The sequence below is a fragment of the Felis catus genome, chromosome C2 (genome assembly GCF_018350175.1).
Source record: "Felis catus isolate Fca126 chromosome C2, F.catus_Fca126_mat1.0, whole genome shotgun sequence".
In the NCBI taxonomy this organism is placed as follows: domain Eukaryota; kingdom Metazoa; phylum Chordata; class Mammalia; order Carnivora; family Felidae; genus Felis; species Felis catus.
Genome location: NC_058376.1, coordinates 7,397,395 through 7,420,217, shown reverse-complemented (window position 1 = coordinate 7,420,217; position 22,823 = coordinate 7,397,395). Strand labels below are relative to the sequence as shown.

General features: G+C 43.5%; 1 protein-coding gene across 2 annotated transcripts in view; it reads left to right on the top strand.

The window, feature by feature from the left end:
• Positions 1 to 5,896: 5,896 nt before the first annotated feature.
• The window catches only part of KCNJ15 (potassium inwardly rectifying channel subfamily J member 15), a 79,680-nt gene continuing 62,753 nt past the window's right edge, over positions 5,897 to 22,823 (top strand). For both annotated transcript variants that reach the window (XM_045036609.1, XM_019839383.3), the window contains exon 1: positions 5,897 to 6,192. The gene's annotated coding sequence lies outside the window, so the exon portion shown is untranslated. The remainder of the gene's footprint in view (positions 6,193 to 22,823) is intronic.

Below are 22,823 nucleotides of genomic sequence, written 5' to 3'. Positions count from 1 at the left end.
AGAAGGCTTGGATAACTAATAGAAACAAGCGAGATTACATATGAAAATCCAAATAAAGTTAGCAAACCAAATAGAACTTATATATAAATATATCATAGTGAAGTAGGATTTATCACAGGACTGTATCAGTGGTTTAGCTTTAGAAACTCTATTATCTCCGGGTGCCTGGGTGCCTCAGTGGGTTAAGCGTTCCACTTTGGCTCAGGTCATGATCTCACAGTTCATGGGTTCGAGTCCTGCTTAGGGCTCTGTGCTGATAGCTCAGAGCCTGGAGCCTGCTTCGGATTCTGTGTCTCCCTCTCTCTCTGCCCCTCCACAACACCCCCCCCCCCGCCCCCAGCACTGCACTGCCTCTCTCTCTCTCAAATATAAATAAACATTAAAAAATTAAAAAAAAAAAAGAAAATCTATTATCTATTCACCCCATTATCAGATTTAGGAAGAAAAACATGATCATTTAATAGATGTAGAAAATTAATTCAACAAAAAATCTAGTGCTCCTTCATAAGAGAATCTACTAATGAAGTTGAAATGATAGGATGTGTCTAACAGATATCTGATACTGATCATAAGCAAATATGATACTTCGTAGTGAAATTTCGTAGGCATTTCCTATAAAACCAGGAAGGGTTCTGACTCTTCTGTTCAATATTCCACGGAAGATTTTAGAGAAAATGTATCTCAGCAATCTTGCCGGGGAGAAGACTCCTACAAAAAAGTAAATTACATCCCTTTACATAGAAAACAAAAATTACAAGAAATAATTAAAAGATTTCATTTATTATTATTATTTCTTTAATGTTTATGTATTTTTGAGAGAGAGACCGAGTGTGAGTGGGGGAGGAATAGAGAGACAGGGAGACACAGAATCGGAAGCAGGCTCTGGGCTCTGAGCTGTCAACACAGAGCCTGATGCTGGGTTCGAACCCACGAACCATGAGATCATGACCTGAGCTGAAGTTGGACGCTTAACCCACTGAGCCACCCAGGTGCCCCTAAAAGATTTCATTTAAATGAATCAAAATATTCCTTTTACGAGACAGTAAGATTCCCCTGTTTTTTATTATATATATTTCAAATTATACATATGTACGTATTTAAGTACACTCCTCCACACAGTTGATTCTAGTTGTTCACAGTCCTCATGTCCTGCGAAATCACCATGAACACCAAATTAGCGCATTCTGAGCCATCGCTCCTAGAGAAATACAAGGTGAGTCCCGCAAGCCTCCGGTCACAATGATGTCATCAGTAGGTGAATGCATAAACTTGTTTCATGTGCGTTTCTGTTTAAAGATGCATGATTTCATATTTGTTTAGCATATATCATTTCATTAAACATTGACTCATGGCCAACAGCGCCGTAACTCTTATCTGAACCAAGTTTATCTAATTCACATACCCTCCCTGTAAGGCACGTTATGGCCTTCTTGGACGTAGGAACACCGCGGGCACTTCAGCACCGTGCTGGGGGTGGGAGGTATTTTAAACAGTGACGTCGCCCATGAAAAGTACAAAAGTGTGGAAAATGCCACACTAAATGGACTGAAAGAGGGACACTTGTTTGTAGTGCAAAAGCTGAGGCAAAAAGGCAGGGTGTTACTCCCCTTAACCTCCCCTGAGAAGATCAAAACTGGACGTCCCAAAATTTTCACCGATTTGTGCGTGCACGTCTGCAAATGACAGACAAAGCATCACCAGTCTAGATTGGGGGTGACAAATGCATTTTAGAAAGTAGGAAATTTTACAAATATGGCATCTGTGAATAATGAGGATCAATTCTGTATATATGCATATACATGTGCCTACATATACCTATACATACAAACACAGTATGTATAATATACGTATACATATAGATAGAATATATGTATGCAATAAAAGACATCGAAGCATGGAGGCCCTTGTGGAAAAAGTAAAAAACAAACAAGAAACTACCGAAGCTGTACACACGAGTTCTGGGTGGGGACACATGTCATGTTCACAAATGGCAAGACTTCATTTCTCAAAGGTGAGCATTCTCGTGTTGATCTATGAGTTTAATCTAATTTCAGACAAAATCCAACCAGGGCTTCTTTTTTTTTGTGGAAAATGGCAAGCTGGTCTCTATGTTCCTCTGGGAGAGATCAGCAATTATCAAGACCGTTTTATAGAGGAAGGAGGATAGCAAAAGAGCAGAGGCCAGAAGAGGGAGGGGTGGTAATATTCGCTCCACCAGATGGTAAGTAAACAACCTCAACTCAACTAGAGGAGGAGAAATGTCAGAAAGTTACAGGTGAATCCCAGATGAGCAACTTGGAAACCTGAAAATGTAGGGAAAGTTCGTCTACCTTTCCAGATTGTTTAAAATGACAGCTTTGGGGCGTCTGGGTGGCTCAGTCGGTTGAGAGTCCGATTTCGGCTCAGGTCATGATCTCACGGTTCGTGGGTTCGAGCCCTGTGCTCTGTGCTGACAGCTCGGAGCCTGGAACCAGCTTCAGATTCTCTGTCTCCCTCCCTCTCTGCCCCTCCCCTGCTTGCACTCTCTCTGTCTCTCAAAAATAAATAAAATTTCAAAAAATGAAAAAATTAAAAAAAATAAAATGACAGCTTTATTGAACTTTATTCACATACCATAAAGTTCACCCTTTTAAAGCATATGCTTTTGTGGTTTTTATTACACTCACAGAGTTGTACAGCCATCTGTTGCACTATTTAATTTTAGGACATTTTCATCTCTCTCCCCAAAACTCTGACGCCATTAGCAGTCACTCCCCATTTTCCCCTCCCCTCACCCCCTAGAACAACACGAATCTGCTTTCTGTTCTTCTGGGTTTGCCTATTCTGGACGTTTCATACAAATGGAACCGTACGTTGTGTAGCTTTTTGTGATTGGCTTCTGCCACTTAGCGTAATGTTCTCCGAGTTCATCCACGTCATGTCATGTAGTGGTGCTGCGTCCGTTTTTAAGACTAAATAATATTCCGTTGCATGAGTAGACCACATTTTATTGATCCATTCATCAATACATCTGGGTTGGTTGGACATTTGGGTTGTTTCCACTTTGGGGCTTTTCTGAACTGGCAACCACCAGTTTGTTCTTTGTGTTTGATTCTGTTTGTGTTTGTGTGGTTGTTTGGTTGGATTCCACAGTAAGTGAAACCCTATGGTATTTGTCTTTCTCTTCTGCTTTAGTAAATTCTCGGTAATTATTTCCTCATTTTGCATCTTCCCTATTTTTTCTATTTTCTTTCCGGAACACCTGTAGAACATATGTTACAGTTATTTATCTTCTCACATTTTCCATTTCTTTATGTCTCTGCTGCATTGTTCGTAATTTTCTCATATCTGTCTTCCAGTTCACGAATATTTTCTTCAGCCATATCTCTTCTGTTGTGCTGCCTGCCAATTAAGATTTTAAATTCAGTAATTATATTTTATTTCTCAAAGATATAACTTGTTTTTTAAACGGTTTTTTTCTGGAGTGTCTGGGGGGCTCAGTTGGTTAACTGTCCGACTGTGGCTCAGGTCGTGATCTCATGGCTCATGGATTCAAGCCCCATGTGGAACTTTGTGCGGACAGCGTGGAGCCTACTTCAGATCCTCTGTCTCCCTCTCTCTCTGACCCTCCTGCATTTTTGCTCACTGGTACTCATGCTGTCTCTCTCTCTCTCTCTCTCTCTCTCTCTCTCTCTGTCTCCCTCCCTTCCTCCCTCTCAAAAATAAATAAACATTAAATCTTTTTATTCCTTTTTACTAGCATTTTTAAACCTATATCTTTCATCATTTTAAACACACTCATTTTATATTCTCTTTCAATTGTTTTCTTATATCCCAGGTAATGGAATTCTAATTTCCTATTTACTATGTGCCTGCTGGCCCTCTTGTGGAGTGTATGATGTCCTTGTATATTTTAATTTTTTTTTTGTAGGAACTAATCTTCATTGGAGTTTGCTTTCTTTTTTCTTTTTTAAAAAATTTTTTTAATGTTTATTTATTTTTGAGAGAGAGGGAGAGAGAGACAGAGCAGGATCAGGGGAGGGGCAGAGAGAGAGGGAGATACAGAATCCAGAGCAGGCTCCAGACTCTGAGCTGTCAGCACAGAGCCTGACACGGGGCTTGAATCCATGAACTGTGAGATCATGCCCTGAGCCGAAGTTGGATAGTCAACCAACTCAGCCATCCAGGTGTCCCTGGAATTTCCTTTCTTTCTATGTGGTCTGGGTTGTCAGAGTGCTTCTCAAAAGAGGTTTTGATCTTTGTTTATCTCCTAAGATTCCAAAGGGGCACACTGGTTTGGGACACGTTTTATGCTTATTTCTTGCCAGGGAATTCCTGGACAAAGTGGGGGGATGCAAATTGGAACCCTAACTTTGTGATAGGAAAGGGCTATGGTACTGGATTCTTAAGGGTATTTCTACCTTTACACCCAAATCCGGGTGGAAGGAGATAGTTGTAACCCTTGTTGTAACCCTGTACTAACGGGTAGGTGATTTTCTGGTCAGCTTTCAGGATCCGGCCCAAATGGGGGGTAGTCTCAGTTCCCACTCTTGCTTTGTCTGGCTCCAGGACCTCAACGTCTGTCCCTGTCTGGGTATTGAAACCTTAGCCTCCTACATTTCCAAAACTAAAATCCATTCTACGCCCAACTGCTTTAGCATCAGGTCACATGCTTCTCGTACCTCTACTTGCGCCTTCTTCTTTCGTTTTAATGCTATGTAGTGTTTTTCAATATTTGCAGCCCAAGGCTTTTTCGGTTATCCAGACTGTCACAGTGCTGGCCACACACCCTGATATTTTACGACCCACATTTAAAAGCTGACCTACGTTATTATCCAAGCTGATCTCAGGGATGTTTCCTTTGATTCGACACTCCGAAGAACTAACGTGTTAAAATATGGAACACATCCTCTTCTGAAAAAATACTTCTAAAAATCAAATTAACATCTCGGGGCGCCCAGGTGGTTCAGCCGGTTAAGCGTCGGACTCTTGGTTTCGGCTCAGGTCGTGATCTCACAGTTTCATGAGCCCCAGCCCCACATCAGGCTCTGTGCGGACAGCATGGAACCTGCTTCGGATTCTCTCCGGCTCCCTTACTCTCTGCCCCTCCCCCACTCACACTGTCTCTGTTTCTCTCAGAATAAATAAACTTAAAACAATGAACATCTCAGGTGTCCCTCTTGATGTTTTAAATGACGAATTACGTATTTGTGTCTCCTAAAGCGTTCATCATGGCCAAGACCTTTATTTTCTTGGAAGCTGTGGGTACAGAACCAGGATACTGTGCCCAGCAAATGCAGTTCCACCAACACCCAGTAGATGGCGTAAATACAACCAGGTCCCAGGGAATGGCCTGCGTGTGGCACAGAATCAGAAGGAAGAGAAGAACCATTTATCATTAAAAGGAGAGTTTTGACGGAGAGGTGGGGCTGTCTCAAGTTTGAGACGGTCAGGGAAGCTGATACCTTAATCTCTCCCAAACGACATCGGAAAATGTCTGCCAACACGACTCTATTTAAATTTTGTTCACCTTTTTCAAAAGAAAAACAAGAAAAAAGAGAAAAGAAAAAGGAAAAGTGATTGTCCGAACAAAAGAAAAGAGGACAAAGACAGGGAGATATCCAAAGTGGGGCAAAGCCTGCGTTTTATGGGACCTTTTCACCAGGTGGTTCTTTCTTTGATGGTAAAACCCTATTTTTTTTTCTTTGCTCACTTGGGTTGATTACAAGTGACCCTCCCTCTTTTCCCCCCAAAATACAAAACATGAGAAACGAAAAACCATGTTCACTGGGTTTTGCCCCAGCATGGACTTTCCTTTTCAGAAAAGGAACTTCAGGCCCTACTGAACTGGCAACCCAATGTTGAGGGAGAGAGAGTCCCGCCCTTGGATTGCCCAATGCGCTGGGTTGTGGTAAGACCAAGGCTTGTCCAATTCCTGTCAACTCCAAGGATGTGGAAGAAATTTCGTGTGAGACAAGCAAGTCTGCGGAGATGTTTAAAACCCAGGACCCTGGTGCCTTCACTTAGACGAATCTAAGTTCTCATTCTACGTCACACTCCACACGTAGTGACAGAGAGCCACACGGCCAGGTGAAAGTGCACACACATCCAGCGTGCACACACACTCTCCGTGGGAGCCTTCCTCATCCTGTCCTTCCCTCAGCACTGGAGTCCGGGACTTCCCAGAGGAACAGAACAGGACCAGTTGGAGTGGTAAGTGTCCAAGCAGAAAAGGGTGCAGAATGGCTTTTCACAACAGGCAGCTTGGTGGCTGGATGCCTCCTGTTCTCCTAACACGTGGCCAAGATCGTCTGGAGTTTTGGAACTGGAGGCTCACAGCAGGAGAGACCGGGCAGAACTTGAAGGTGAAAAGCCCAGGGTAGGATTTAGTCACAGGAGAGGTTAAAAGGTGTTGCCAAATATTCAGATCAGACGGTGAGTGTCAAGGGAAGGACAGGAGCATGACTCTGGTGCTGTCCATTTCTTTGAATTGGTTAGACTGAAAGAAGTAAGCACAGGATAAGGCGAGAAATCCCTATGAAACAAACGAACTGGAAAATCCTGGCTGTGCTCCCGGCTGATCTGGGGCAACGTGGAAAGGCGGAACGCAATTCTCAGACCACCTCCCACCGCCCCCCCCCCCAGTCTTAACGTCCTTTGTAGATGTTCCAGAGGACTCGGTGGTGGGGGCGGGGCGGGGGGAGGTCTTTCATTAGCATAGGGCTCAGTTATGGAAAGACTACATGATTTTGCTGTGGAGGGAAAGTCGGCCAATGTGAGACCTCCGATTTTCATAGCATAAAGTGAGTACATGACAATGGCATTGCTGCTCAGTGGCGAATAATGTGTTTATGAGGATGTGAGCATAAAACCCGGGACGTTTCCCCATCGCATTGGCTCACGGCTTTCCTTGTTTGCTTCTCTTGCTGCAACTCTGTGAGAAAGTGACACGTTCCCTTTTCTTGGTGACTGATTCAACACCCTCTTGTCACATTCATCACACTTTTCTCATTTTTTTTTTTTTCTCCAGGACTCACAGTTCTGCTTCTGGCCTCTCCTGGGGTTTCAAGATAGTTATTTTTCTCATCCGTTCCTTTTTAGCTTTGTGTGTGTGAAACAGCAGTAGAATCGATCACATGCCTTGTGGCGTCCCTTGGAAATCAACTTTCATGTTTTCCGATCACTGGGCTTTTGGTGGCACTCCTTGAATACCGATTGAGAGGTTCCCTTGGCTAAGTTACCAAAAGCAAGTAAATTCAAGTGAAACATTTTAAGTAAAATCTCCACGGAGTCCTGCTTGGTTTTTTTCTTACTCTGCATAGATAGCAATGATATTTATTCTATTACCAATAATAGCATAAAAACAAAGGCATTTCACTTCTCCAGATCCTTTCTTTTTTAAGAAGACTGTCTATTAAATAGGTGGCAAGCAAATTCAACACTTCATTAGACCCTGCTAAATTACAATACCAAGTTAAATAGAGGCACGGTGCGGGCACTAATCTGTGGCAAGTTATAATTTTGCACCTAGACCATTTTCCTAACTGGATGCCCCTGGAGCTCCAGGACAAAAGTTGAAAGTAGCAAAAACATTCTATTCCTTAGTTTTATTGTAAGAAGTAAGGGGCAAGTATGTAAGCTTCTATCAGCCTAACGGATTAATAAAAGCTGAAGTGTTGATTTTGTACAATTACTGCTACTAAGCACTGTATACAGTGGTTCAACCGGGAGCTATTTTGGACCCCCAAGGGACATTGGCCAATGCCTGGAGATAGTTTCGGTTGTCGTATCCGGGGGGGGGGGAAGGGACGCTGCTGTCTTCTAGTGCGTAGAGGCAAAAGATACCGCTAAACATCCTGGGATGCACAGGACAAAGGGACACTCCCCAACAACAAATAATGACTTAGCTCAAAATATCACAAGTGGAAACACTGAAAAACGCTACCATAATGACTGATTCCTCCAAGGAAACCAAAACTCATACTGCACGACTGATTTACATGGATTCAACTTTTTAGCACCTTTATTGAGGTGTAATTCACATACCAAAAAAATGCACCTCTTTGGAGAGTGTAATTCAATGACTTCTAGTTTGTTCGGGCTTGTGCAATCACCACAATCAAGTTTACACTTTTCTCACCCTCCAAATGTCACATTTTAATCCACTTTAGTCATTTCGCCCCCACCGTCTCCGCCCCCCAAGCCCTCGACAGCCACAGATATGCCTGCTATCTGTATAGAATTGTCCTTACTGTGCGGCTTTCATATCCACGCAATTATACGAGAGGCCACCTTTTGTGCCTGGTTTCTTTCAGCATCATGTTATCAAGGTTCATACATGTTGTAGCAGGTATCAATACTTCATCCCTTTTTATTGACGAATGGTGTGGTGTGTAAATAAACTATATCTCCTTATGCATTCATCAGTAGATGGCATTCAGCTATTTTGAATAGTGTTGCTTGAACATTCACGTACAAGTTTTCGTGGGAATGTATGTTTTCGTTCCCTTGGGCACAGACCCAGGAGTAGAATTACTCGATCATCTACCTCCAAGTTTCCCGTTTCGGGGAACAGCCAAACTTTTTTCCGAACTAGTGCAACCACTTTGCATCACTCCTAGTAATGTATGAGGTTCCAATTTCTCCCTTCCGTGTCTTTTTCATTACAATTATCCTCGTGGGTGGCAGGTAGCATCTTATTGTGGTTTTGGTTTGCATTTCCCTAATGACTAATGACAGCGAGCATCTTTTCAATGTGCTGGCTGACCAGCTGCTTACCTTTGAAGAAATGTCCATTCAGATCAATCAGGAATTTTTTAAAAAAATTTTTATTATTAAGTTGTTAAAAAGACTTTATAGAGACGCAAGTCCCTTATCAGGTGTATGATTGGCAAATGTTTTCTCCCATTTTGTGGGTTGGCTTTTCACTCTGTTGCCAGTGTGGTTTACAACTTAAAAGTTTTCAATTTTGATTGGGCTCCAAGTCATCTATTTTTTTTTTTCCTTTTATTACTTGTGTTTTTAAAGTCATATTCGTGGCTTTGCCTAACCTCAGGTCGCAAAGGATTGCTTTCATGTTTCCTCTCAGGAGCTGTATAATTTCAGCTCCTACATTTAGCTCTATAGTCTATTGTGAGTTAACGTTTTTGTATAATGTAACGAAGGCATCCAACTTCGTTCTTCCGTAAGCGGGCATCCAGTTGTGCCGGCCTCACTTATTGAGAAGACTTTTCTGTCCCCATTGAATTGCCTTGGCACCCTTGCTGAAATTAATTGATCACAAATGTGAAAGTTTATTTGGGGCCTCAATTCTATTTTATTGATCTGTCTTTATGCCAGTTCTACATGCTGTTGTTTATTGCAGTTTTGTGATAAGTTTGGAAATCAGGAAGCCTGAGCTGCTCAGCTGTATTCTTTTTCAATCTTGTCTTAGCTATTTGGATCCTTTGGACTTTCATAGAAACTGACAATTTCTGAAAAACAGCTAGCTGAGCTTTTCTTTTTCATGTTTATTTTTGAGAGAGAGAGCGCGCATGAGCAGGGGAGGGGCAGAGAGAGAGGGAGACACAGAATCGGAAGCAGGCGCCAGGCTCCGAGCTGTCAGCGCAGACCCGGATGCGGGGCTCGAACCCACGGACCGCGAGATCGTGACCTGAGCCCAAGTCGGACACTTAACTGACTGGGCCCCCCCAACTGAGATTTTAATAGACGTTGCATTGAATCTGTAGATCAGTTTGAAGAATATTGCCATTTTAACAATTTTAAGTCTTTCAGTCCACAAACATGAAATGCTTTCTCGTTTATTTTGCTTTCCTTTCATTCTTTTCGACAACTTTTTGCAGTTTTCAGTGTACAGGTCTTACATTACTTTTGTCAAGTTTACTCCCAAACATTTTTGGGATATCGTTATAAATGGAATTGTTTTCTTAATGTCATTTTCAGATTGTTCGTTGCTAACATATAGCAAGATAATTGATTTTTATAAATTGGTCTCATATCCTGCAACCTTGCTGAACTTGTAATTTTTTAGTGGATTCGTTAGGGTTTCCTATAAATAAGACAATGCCGTACGCAAATAGAGATAATTTTCCTTCTCCCTTTATAATCTAGATGGATTTTTCTTCCTTTTATTTCCCTAATTTCCCAGCCTAGACCTTCCAACATAGTGTTAAATACATGTATCAAGAATGGACACGTTTGGGGCGCCCGGGTGGCTCAGTCGGTTAAGCATCCGATTTCAACTCAGGTCATGATCTCACTGTCCGTGAGTTCAAGCCCCGCCTTGGGCTCTGTGCTGACAGCTCAGAGCCCGGAGCCTGCCTCGGATTCTGTGTCTCCCTCTCTCTCTGTCCATCCCCCACTCATGCTCTGATTCTCTCTCTCTCTCAAAACTAAATAAACATTTAAAAACATTTTTAAAAAAGAGTGGACATGTTTGTATTGTTCCCCATCTTAGGGAAGAAGCATTCAATCTTTCGTCATTAAGTATAATGTCTGGATATTTTTGTAGATGTCCTTTATCAGGTTGAAGAGAGTTTATTTTCTTCCTAGTTTGTTGAATATATTTTTTATCATGAATGGGTGTTAGATTTTGTCAAATGCCTTTTCTGTTCTTTTAAAATGATGTGTGGTTTTGTCCTTATTCTATTGATATGGTGTATTACATTAATTGATTGTTGGATGTTAAACCAGCCTTACATTTGGGGGATATATTCAACTTGGTCATAGTGGATAATCCTTTTTATATATTGCTGGATTCAGTTTGCTAGTATTTAGCTGAGGGATTTTTGGGTCTATATTCAGAAAAGATATTGGTCTGTAGTTTGGAGAGTTTTCTTACAATGTATTTGTTTGCTTTTCTTGTCTGTGTGATGTTGGCCTCATAGAATGACCTGAAAATTGTTCCTTCCTTTTCTATTCAAATGCTTTGTGAATAGTTGCTATCAATTTATGTTTAAATGTTTGGTCAAATGTAATCATTGAGTCATCTGGGCCTGGGTTTTTCTTTACAAGAAGTTTTTAAGTTAGTAATTTAATCTTTTTACTTATTACATGTCCTTTCCAGTTTTGTTTCTTCTTGATTCTGTTGTAGTAGTTCCTGTCCTTCTTTTAATTTTTTTTTTTAAATTTTTATTTGACAGAGAGAGCGAGAGAGAGCATGGAGAGGGGCAAAGGGAAAGAGAGAGAGAGACAATCTTAAGCAGACTCCATGCCCGGTACAGAGCCCTGTGTGGGGATTGATCCAATCACCCTGGGATCATGACCTGAGCTGAAATCAAGTCGGATGCTCAACTGACTGAGCCACCGAGGCACCCTCGCGATAGTTTGTGTCTTTCTAAGAACTTGTCCCTGTAATGTGTGTCCATGGCACAGGGCTGTTCATACTATTCCCTTATTATTCTTTTTTTATTTCTATAAGATTAGCAGTGATGACTGCTCTGGTCTTTTATTAATGATTTTAATAACTTGAGTTTCCGATTTTTTTCTTGGTCTAGCCAAAGCTTTGTCAATTTCGTTGATCTTTTCAAGGAATAAACTTTTGATTTAATTAATTTCTTCCATGGTCTTTCTGATCTCTGTTTTCATTAATTTCTGCTGAAGTTTTTAATATTTACTCCCTACGATTACTTTAGCTTTAGTTTTCTCTTATTTTTCCAGTGTCTTAAGGTGGAAGTTTGGGTTATTGATTTGAGATCATTTTTCCTTTTTAATGTAGGTGTTTATGGATGTGCATTTCCTTAGAACCATTGTTTTACTTGTATCCTATATGTTTTGATATGTTGTGTTTAGTTGTTATTCATCTCAGAGTATTGCCTAATTTCCTTTGTGATGTATTCTTTGATTGGTTATTTAAGAATGTACTGTGTATTTCCACATATTTGCTAATTTCCCAAACTACTTTTTATTATAGATGTCTAATCTCACTCCATTGTAGTTCAGAGAATATACTTTACATGATTTCAAACCTTTGAAGTTTACTAAGCCTAGCATATGGTCTATCTGGAGAAACGTTCCATGTACACTTGAGAAAAATATCTGTTCTATTGTTGAGTAGAGTGGCTTATAAATGTTTGTTTGTTCTTGTTTGTTTGTAGTGTTTTTCAAGTCTTATATCCTTTTAACCTACTTCCTAATTGTTCTATACATTACGGAAAGTGGGATATGGAAGTCTTCCGCTGTTATTGTTGAATTGCCTATTTCTTCTTCGATTCTGTCAGTTTTTTGCTTCATCTGTTTTGGGCCACTGTTGTTAGTTGCATATATGTTTTCAACTATATTTTCCTGATCAGTTGATGCTTTTCATCATTATAAAATATCTTGTTTATCTCTAGTAATATTTTTGGGGGGGGAGGGTCTTAAAATCTACCTTGCCTGATATTAGTAGTTTCTTTTCTGGTTGCTGTTAGGATGGGATATCTTTTTCCAGCCTTCTGATTTTCAACCTATTTGTTTTGCCTTGTTTTGTTTTGTTTTTAGAGAAAGAGAGAGAGGGAGAGAAAGCATGCATGCGTGCACGTGCGTGAGCTGGGGAGGAGCAGAGGGAGAGGGAGAATCTTAAGCAGGCTCCACACCCAGTGCCTGACAGGGGGCTCGATCTCACAACCATAACAACATGACCTGAGCCAAAATCAAGAGTCGGACGCTTAACTGACTGAACCACCCAGGCGCCCCATCAACCTATTTGTATCATTGAATCTAAAGTTCGCATCCCGTCGACAGTGTAGAGCTGAATCGTGTTTTCTTCTCCGATCTAACAGTTTCTGCCTTTTGATTAGACTGTTTAATCCTTTCACATTTATTATTGTCATTGGTATGGTTGGATGTGTAGCTTCCATTGGACTTTTTGCTTTCTACATATCTCGTGTCACATTTCGTTCCTCTGTTTCTCTTCACTACTTTCCTTTGCATTAAATGCATATTTTTAGCGTAAGACTTTAATTTCTCCAGTGACTTTTTTCCTTTATTTTTGAGTAATTTTCTTAGGCTTCGAGTAAGTTATTGTCTAGGGTTTATGGTACATGCCTTAACTTATTGAAATCGACTTTAGACATGCTAACTTAATACCAGTGAGATATAGTAGCTTTTCTCTTACAAAGCTCCAACCTCTTCCCTTGTTTTGTAATATTATTGTTATACATATTATTTTTTGTATGTTATAAGCCCAACAGTAAATTGCTGCAATTTTGACTTTATATAATTTCATCTGTTTTAAAGAAGCTAAGATCAGAAAGGACAGAGACTATATATCTCAAGGCTTTGTTGTGATCGATTTTTTTTGTATGTTTCATTTCTTGTTCGCTACATTTGTTCCTGTAGATTCCAGTTACCATCTGGGTAACCATAGCTTTGTTCCCTTCCACCTCCTTTATGCTATCATGGTCATATATATTACATTCACATACGTTATAAGCCCTGAACCATATTTTGACCAAAAGTTCTACACAATATGGTGTGAAGTGATTAGTTATTGTAGTCCTGGGTTTCGTGTAGACCAAAGAGAAATATGCAAATGAAACGACTTTTTTTCAGCAAGATATAACAATGGCAAGCTTAAGGGACATCCTGACTTTGTGATCTCTTTGACAGACTGACTAAGGTTGGGTCTAAAGATCTCTAATTCATGAAAGAGTACTTCACAACTGGGAACTTGTTTTGAACTGGCCAATGATGCTCTGAAACCCTTACAGCTGCTTCAGTGTCTGATTTTCCTGTGGTTATACAGACCCAGCTTGAGTGGTGTCATATTATTATAGAGTTCCTTCTTGCCTATATAAACATTTCAATACATATGAGTTTATGCACAAAGACATCTGCTCTTTTGGAAAGCTGAGTAGTGAGGGACTTGTTTTTGCGATGTTCCATATTTCTGAATTTTAAAATTTGTTCAGCATCCCAAGTCTGACAAGTTCAAGAATGAAATGAAAGGCCAGGCTGGCAACAGAGGTGTTTTCTGACTCATGAATAAGCCATCCAGGTAGAGGCAATACCTGTCGGGCAGGTTGGGTGTGTTACTAGATCACTTTCTCCATGCTTCAGCGGAGAGTGATGTCCAGACACCCACATAAAGTAGTTTCCTGCTAAAATCAAGAAATGCTGGGAGTTCAGCTGAGAACTTCACTTTCCCAAAAAATCAATATGGTCAGTGAACGGTTTCAGTAGATTTAACAGGTTTTTGGACACGGAGACTCTAGTTTGGGTCTTTGTTTCTTTCTTTCTCTTTCTTTCTTTCTTTCTTTCTCTTTCTTTCTTTCTCTTTCTTTCTTTCTCTTTCTTTCTTTCTTTCTTTCTTTCTCTTTCTTTATTTCTTTGAATGTTTATTTATTTCTGAAGGAGAGAGAGAGAGTGTGTGTGCGAGCAGGGGAAGGGCAGAGAGAGAGGGAGACACAGAATCCGAAGCAGACTCCGGATTCTGAGTTGTCAGCACAGAGCCTGACGCGGGGCTCGAACTCATGAGCCGTGAGATCATGACCTGAGCTGAAACTGGACGCTTAACCAACTGAGCCACCCAGGTGCCCCTGGAGCTTTTCTTGAAGTAGTTTAAGAAGTTTCCTCCCTGTTCCTTTTGCCTTTGCTTGTTAGAAAATCTGTCACCAAACTGCTTCAGGTTTTGACTAAACTCTCTCTTCTTTTGCCCAAAGAGATGAGCTGGAATTTGAGCATATTTGTTACTCCTCGAAAAGAAGGTGTAGACGCTCCCACTACAACCCCACGCAGGGCTGTGATGGGAGCCCCGTGAGGGGGATTTGTCCTCCTTCTTCTCTCTGTGTGCTCACTCAACAGCATGAATGTTTAGCATTTTGTCTTTGACGTATGGACTATTAAAAATACTAAGATACTGAGTACTTACAACTACTCTAAAAAACTGCTTCAAGTCAGTGTCTGTTGGTCTGTGAAGCCCTCTGGAAGTTGTCTGTTAACTGCTACAGACAACAAAGAGAAATGTGGAGGTAAAATGCTTGGATCTCTGATGAGCTCCAGTCAGAGATGATTTCTCTAGAATAAGTACGTAGTTTTTCTAAACATAGGCCATTTAGACTATGCTAACATTTCTATTCTGCAATTGTGTTGTTACTTCCTTTTGCTTTCCTTTGTACTCATTCATTTCTTCAAAAAATAAATAACTGTGGGGGCACCTGGGTGGCTCAGTCGTTTAAGCATCCTTCGTCGCTCAGGTCATGATCTCACGGTTCGTGGGTCCGAGCCCCGTGTTGGGCTTTGTGCTGACAGCTCAGGGCCTGGAGCCTGTTTTGGATTCTGGGTCTCCCTCTCTCTCTGCCTCTCCCCTGCTCATGCTCTGTCTCTCTCTCTCTCTCTCTCTCTCTCTCTCTCTCTCTTTCTCAAAAATAAACATTAAAAATTTTTTTAAATAAAAAATAAAAGAAATACCATGTCGTTTCATCAAAGTGCTTGTATGGAAAGGCCACACCATCAGGGGGCCTGCTTCCAGCTCTCCCCACTTTCTACATTATCTGCCAGGTCAGGATGGGACCTCCTGTTCAGCTTACTGAGGGCAGTGATGGGGGTTTTAGCTTTGGTCAGTTGCCTGTACCTGGCTAACACGATTTCCTTCATCATCGCTTGCACTGGCTTCTAGTGTCAATTTATCCAAATAAAATTCTAATTATATTTGAAGAAGCCCGTTGTCATTCCCTTCATGACTTCTTAGCATCCTTGCGCTCACTCCTCCACCAGGTGTTAAGGGAAGGAAGCCTATATTCTCTTCTCTCTGCACATCTAGCACGTTACCAATGGAAGAATCGTGCTCAGTTAACAGTCCCCTTTCTTCCTGACACATGGGTTCTCTCAGGCACCTTCGCAGTATGACTTAGATATATGCGTGGCTCCCCACCCAAAACGCTTGGTTCTGAACCTCTTTCCAAATTCTACTGGAGACCAATCTCCAGACCATTTTCCAGCTGTGAAAGCAGCCTCTGTCTGGGAACTTATGTAGGCTCGCTTCTCCCCAAAGGAGTCTGGCCCAGAAAATATCCAGGGACTTCTCTTAGTTGCAGGGACACTGCACTGAGAGTGACTTAGTCCTAGGCGTGTCTCAAGTATTTTGATGTTCACCTGTTCACATAAATTCTACTTATGAGGTCAAGACACAACTCAGTCACAGTTCTGTACTTGGAGCTGTCTTGAGCTAGAAGCAGCAGAATAAATTCGGCTTGTTTTTCAAGCCTCGAGAGACCCAGAAGCAGGTGGTGTAGGGACTGGGGGTGGGGGTAACTCACAACGTCACAGGGACCCAGGTTCCCTCTTTCTTTCTACTCAGTACAGGTTTGAGTCTCCACACCGCAAGGGGGGCGGCTGTTATGCCACCAGCAGGAATAGGGAAAAGGTGAAGGGTGACAATGACACGGCCAGTTAAGTAAACTCTTGTGAAGACGTCTTCCAGAGGCGGGGGACCCCTTGCCCAAAATTGAGTTTAGGTGTTGATGCTGATAATACCATAATTGCATCCATCCAGAGGGCATGGAAAGGTTTGCTACCGATATAGTGAGGCTTTATGGGGTGAGCAGGGCAGATCATCCCAAGATGATCCCCAAATATCTTAAGACAGCAGAGAAAGGAGCCTGCCTTGTACTTTATTGAGAGTAGGAGAGGAGGCCAGGGGGAGAGTTGCTACATGTGGGTCGGAGCTTGTGGGGTCGAAACTTTCCACCACCGGCAAAGGAAGGAGCACCCAGGCTTGGTTCTCAGCTTCCTAGATGTGGGGCAAAAGAGGGAGGGAGGTGGGGCTTACAAGCAGTCAGAGATCAGAAATGGAGTCAAACTCAATCACACCGTCTTGTAGTCTCCTGCTTATCGCTCGCAAGCGGCTGGGAAGTGTAGGGTTTAACCGCCACCGAGGAGGCCTGACTGTTCGCGCAGAAAGAGTTCGCGCTGGTGAGTTAGGCAAGTCCCAGCCTCTTCCTTCGTACTGTCCTCACTCAGCAACTATTGCAATAGTCCCTCCTGGTGTTCCTCATTTGGACATGAAAAGTGATCTTGGCTGTCCATCAAGGTCAGTGGCGTTCAGGCGCTCTGCTCATTTTGGGCAGGTGACCGGGTCCAGCGAACTGTAGCCATGTGAGCTTTCCCAGGGCTCAGAGGATCAACGAGGCGACTCCGAGAAGGGGCTAGCAGCCACCCTTTGGGCCAGAGCAGGACCCACAGTGTGTGCTCGATATAAACACAAGCGTGCGAATGCAGCCGTCTTAAAGCTCGATCACGGCCACACCTCTTGTTAATTGCAAAGACAAAACGAACACACATTATCTAAAAATCAGCCTAATTCTGGGGCGCCTGGGTGGCGCAGTCGGTTAAGCGTCCGACTTCAGCCAGGTCACGATCTCGCCGTCCGGGAGTTCGAGCCCCGCGTCGGGCTCTGGGCTGATGGCTCGGAGCCTGGAGCCTGTTTCCGATTCTGTGTGTCTCCCTCTCTCTCTGCCCCTCCCCCGTTCATGCTCTGTCTCTCTCTGTCCCCCCAAAAATAAATAAACGTTGAAAAAAAAATTAAAAAAAAATCAGCCTAATTCTGACTTCCAGGTCGAAGGCTGTAATTCTTTAAACCTGAGGGAGAAGTCCTCTGAAAGATTATTCATAAAAGGCAGAAATTTTTCCCAGTGGAAGGACAAGAGGACAAAAATAGAATAATTAGATAAAAGTATTTTTCAGTACTGTATTGTCCAGGGTTTGGCATGGAAAAACAAGAGTGCAAGAGAAGAACGTTTCTCCCTTGGGCTCTCTAAATCTCTTTACCTGTCCTTCCCTTACAAAGCATTTTTGGACTCAGAGCTCACTCCCTGGTTAAAGACAGCCCTGCAGTTGGAAGGCAGGTCCCTTGGGAAGGTCCGTAAGTTCAAATCCTACCAGTAGGTTTGCGGCCGTGACAATGGACATCTAGGGTGTTTCTGGATGGAGGTGAACTTGCAGAAATAAGCCATTTCCCACTGAACCATAGAAGCTATGGCGCCCGGCTTGCTGATACAGGAGGAAGAGAAGGTCTATCCGCATGGCATGGGTGGATGGAGAAGGATTCAGAACTCGTTTTTATTTACTTTTTTTTTTTTTTTTTTTTTTTTGCGCATTTTCAATACTTCAAGGAGCCAGATGTTCCTGGAGGCATGTTCACACTTGCCGCTAAGAATTCAACCAGAAATCTCTTTGATGTCACATTTACGTTACAACTTTGATATTTGTAACCAATCCTCAGTTCCCACGAGATTGCTATCTGAACGGCCCAAGGTCACAGAGCCAAGCCAGAAAATACACCAAATTTAATAGCCACCTAGGGCACTTATCCTGCTTCCCCAGAGAACCCATGGGCAACTCACAGGACTCCCTTGGCAGGGAATCTGAACACAGGAGTTCTGAAAAACCTCTTCTGGGTCCTGATTCATTTTAATGTGCCCCCCCCACTCCTGGCCCCACCTTTCTTCTTTTGAAGAGCTTCAAACAAAAATAATTTCCACTGTAGCTGGAAAAATAGAAAAGGTACTTAACTCCAGCCAGATTTTTGGTACCCTATAAAAGCTAAATAAAAAATAGCAGTTCAACAATGGACGAGGTACTGCATAGATGTGCAAGATCTTGGCAGGCTCATGAGCAAACCAAAGATAGGGGGAAAAAAAACCCATCAGCTCCTCCAACCTTATCTCAAAATACAAATTAGAGTCACGAGGGAAAGACCAGCACCTCCGCCCAGGGCACAGGAGCATCCCCGGCTTCTCACCTCACCTTGAAATGGGAACAGCAAACATCCTGCGCATCTGCTTTGCTGTGATGGCCCGGCGGCAGAAAAAGGACATTTTTGCCACGACTGTATCGTTTCATGCAGGAGTTTGGCTCCCGTCTCCTGATCTTGTCAGCAAAATTGACACTGAAGCGTTAGAACAAGAGTCTCGGTTTACGTATGCTTTCCTATGAGGTGCAAATTTGCACATACAGGCACCGATTTAACTGCCACCCCCTTGCGGGGCTTCGAGTTCTGGGGTCCATTCCCTAGTCTTTCTGCTCGTTATGAAAAACTAGGTACAGCCCTCGGGTTTACTAGTCATTTCTGCCTCCCCTCACCCTTGTAGCTCCAGGGACCACTGTAGTAAAATTCACTTTATCGCAGTGATGGCTGTTTCCCGCCCTCTTTTTTGAGGACCATCAAGAAATGTAGACTCCCACCACGGCACTGCGGATGGTCAACCTCTTGTGGCCGCTAGACTTTCCAAAGTCGGCAACAAGTTAAAACAATGGGGAGTTCTCAAAGGTCATCGAGACAAGACCGTCTTCAGAGAGCCCGATGGCTGGACTGGAGGGCACTCTGTCCAGTTTTCCCGATTGAAAACGGTTAAAAAGTCACTAGGAAGTTCTGAAAAATCAACCGCGGTTATGATAACAAGTTAAGCATTAGCAAGGAAGTTTTTCTTGAGTGTGAGTCTTGATGCGTGGTCTGGGCTTTGCCGGTAATCTTACACCGGTTGTCTGTTTTCCTTTCAGAGGCGGGTGGGAAGTCGTTCCCCCAATGCATCTGGGTTGTTGAATATCCATTATGTTACAGGGGCCTATTCCTTCTTCCAAAACAATGCTAATTTTTATGGAGTCTAAGTGAAAACAGGAACATTTGCTTTCTTAGGGGGAAAGTTCTTGGAATATGACAAGGAGTGAGTACATTTCTTGACCAAATAGCACTTAACCAGACATTGCTTTCACAATTGACTTCTCTTAAAAGAAAAAAAAAAGATTATTTTTTTAACGTTTATTTATTTTTAGAGAAAGAGAGGAGAGAGAGAGAGAGAGAGAAAGAGAGACATAGAATCCAAAGTAGGCTTTAGGCTCCAAGCTGTCAGCCCAGAGCCCGACTCGGGGCTCGATCTCACAAACCGTGAGATCATGACCTGAGCCGAAGTCAGACGCCCAACTGACTGAGCCACCCAGGCGCCCCTCCTGGGGCTTAGTTTCTAGAAAGGCCCACCTCCCACGAAAGGCTTCTGTGGTCAACAGGTGGTACCAGCCATCAGTGTACGACTCACAATAAAAGTGGCACGTGGGCATTATTATTGCTGTTGAATCGAATACACACCCCCCCAAATTGCTAATTTGTTCAAATCACTGAAAGATTCTCTGTGATTTACTGGATTCGATGAGGATGCAAATATAATAATAATAAAAAAAAAAAAGCCGGGAGAGACAGCATCATGGAACATATTGTACCTTATTGTAAAATAAAAATAGCCTTGGACAGCCCGTGGAATGTGTTCTAACAGCCTAATCAGTTCTTTACTGTGGTTTTCTTGCCGGTCGGGGAGCCCTGCGTCAGAGACTGGATGCCAAGTGACTGGTTTGCGTTTTGGTGAGACGTGTTTTTCTTGCTGAGAATTTTCAGGTCTGCAGTTTCCCTAAGTGCAAGGCAGCTAGGTCACCTTCCTGTGCGCTGGGGCACTGCCCTGCGTGCCGGGTGTCTCATCGAAGGCTGGGGTTCGGGAGCTCGGGTCACCGGTGGACCCCAGGAACCTACAGCCTCTGTGGCAAGGCCGGCCGGTCACCTCCCTGTCCCTGGCAAACGGCAAGGATGGGGGTGACCCACCGGCATTTCCAACGTGTACAAAGGCACTCGCTCTCCAGATCCAGACTGTGCTACAAACAGCAAATTCATGACAATGTGTGCCGTTGAGGCAACTACCTAAGTCAATCTGGGCAAAGCGATATGAGATTTTCACCCTCCGTGGATTATCCTAGGGTTTTTTTAGCCTAAACTTTTCAAGAATGACTTGCTTTTTTCTTTCTTTCTTTTTTAATTAAAAAAATGTTATTCTTTATGAGAGAGAGAGAGAGAGAGAGAGAGAGAGAAAACAAGTGGGGGAGGGGCAGAGAGAGAGGGAGACCCAGAATCCCAAGCAGGCTCCAGGCTCTGAGCTGTCAGCACAGAGCCCGACGCGGGGCTCGAGCTCACGGACCGCGAGATCATGACCTGAGCCGAAGTCGGACACTTAACCGAGCCCCCCAGGCACCCCCAAACCGCTTTCTTCTGTCCAGGGAGGGATTATCCTCAACGGATGCAAGAGTACCGGCCGTCGTGGCTGCCTCCCTCCCTGGGCTCTGGGCACCTCTACCCGACGCTGTGCTCCCAGGTCATCTTGTTTTGTGCAGGCAAGACCCAAATGGTGCATTTTTCATGCTCTTTCTTGGTTCTTTACCCAAACAGAAAACATAGGGAGCCGGGCCTACTGTGGTTATGAGCTTCCCGGATCGACCCAAAGTTGCTTCTAGATACATGCCGTTCCCTCTGCTGCTTCTCTGCTGCTGATTTCTGCCCCACCGACAGCGCTCTGGGGATGCCCGAGCACCAGGGTTTCACGCGGGTCTCTGCGCAGATCCCTGCCCTGCAAACACACGCACGCACACATACACACACGAACGTGCGCCCTTTGAGCCAAACCGAACAAACACCCAGGGCAAGGAGTTTAAAAACGGAGGCCCGTGCAATATTTGTTATCGATGCCCAAGGAGCTTTGTTTCAAATTCTTACCATGCCCGCAAGCTCTGCAAGGTTTCCTCCCCAGCCTGCCCCACGCCTCGCCTACCGCACTGGCACCCTTGTTCCCCCGCACACCCCCAAACCCTCCCTTCTCCGGCCTCCCCTCTAGGACTCGGCCTGCTTGGCCGATTCCCCCCATCTCAGCGCCAGAAGAGCCTCTTCAGTGGCACATGCCCGGCCTCCCGGCCACCTCACTGACCCCCATGACTCCCATGACCCCCATGACCCCCGTCATGACTCCCATGACCCCCATGACCCCCATGACTGCCCTCCTTGTCTTCTTTACCTCCCGACGAATGAGGCTTTTGTATGTTTACTTAGAAGCTGATGGTGAAGAGGAAAGAAGGTGGGACTGTGCGGAGGGTCCGCCCTGTTTACTGCTGTCTTCCTAGCTGGTAGGAAGGCGCCTGACCCATCGCACTTGGTTCAACTTGGTGAATGTCAAATAAACAAAGTTGTCAAGACAAATGGTGCGGTGCACAAGGAGGAAACAAATGGTGGAGGTTCGACTCCCTGCCTCTCCACCCGGCGCTGTGACCTCAGCACAGTCTAGAAAGAGAGAAGGACCCAAGCCTGAGAGTCACCGAGCAAGTCTTTATTTAAGTGACAAATGGCCAACAATGGAAATGTGGCTAAAAGATGGGACATAGCTTACGTCTAATTCCGAAGCACTGAACGCCTCTCGCCCTTGTCTGCGCCATCAGTGAGACTTGGGCTAGATTTTTCGGAAGTTAAGATTTTGAATGGGTTTTCAAGCCACAACGTTCGGGGAGTATTTATCTTCTTTCTGACTTTTTCTACTGGGCTGTAATCTTCTGAAGGGCAGGGTTATAAAATGAGCATCTCTTCATTCTCTTATATTCCCAGGACAAACCTTGCGCTTGGAGCTCGATAATTCCTTATTGGAAAGAACCCCTTTATTTCTGGAGACTTCCTGTACTTTTTGTGACCAGGAAGTCTGTTTCGAACGATACACTTCATACTGTTTGATCTGTCGAATCGAGGATCGGCAGTTTCTTTTTTTCTCAAAAAGACCAGACAGTAAACATTACGCATTTTGCGAGCCATACTTCCTTGTCACAATTCTGTCACACCACCGTTTTAGCGTGAAAGTAGCCATAAACACAAATGGGCATGGCTGCGTTGCAATAAATCTTTATTTATAAAAACAGGTTGTGGGCCGCATTTGACCTTTGGGCTATAGTTTGCTTTCTCCTGTGCTAGACTATTCTTACCAGAAAATAACCATTCCTAAAGTGAACTGTTTGGTTCTCTCGTGTTGAATTGGACGTAAACTACGTGAGATCATTTTCATTTGCATTTCTAGTGT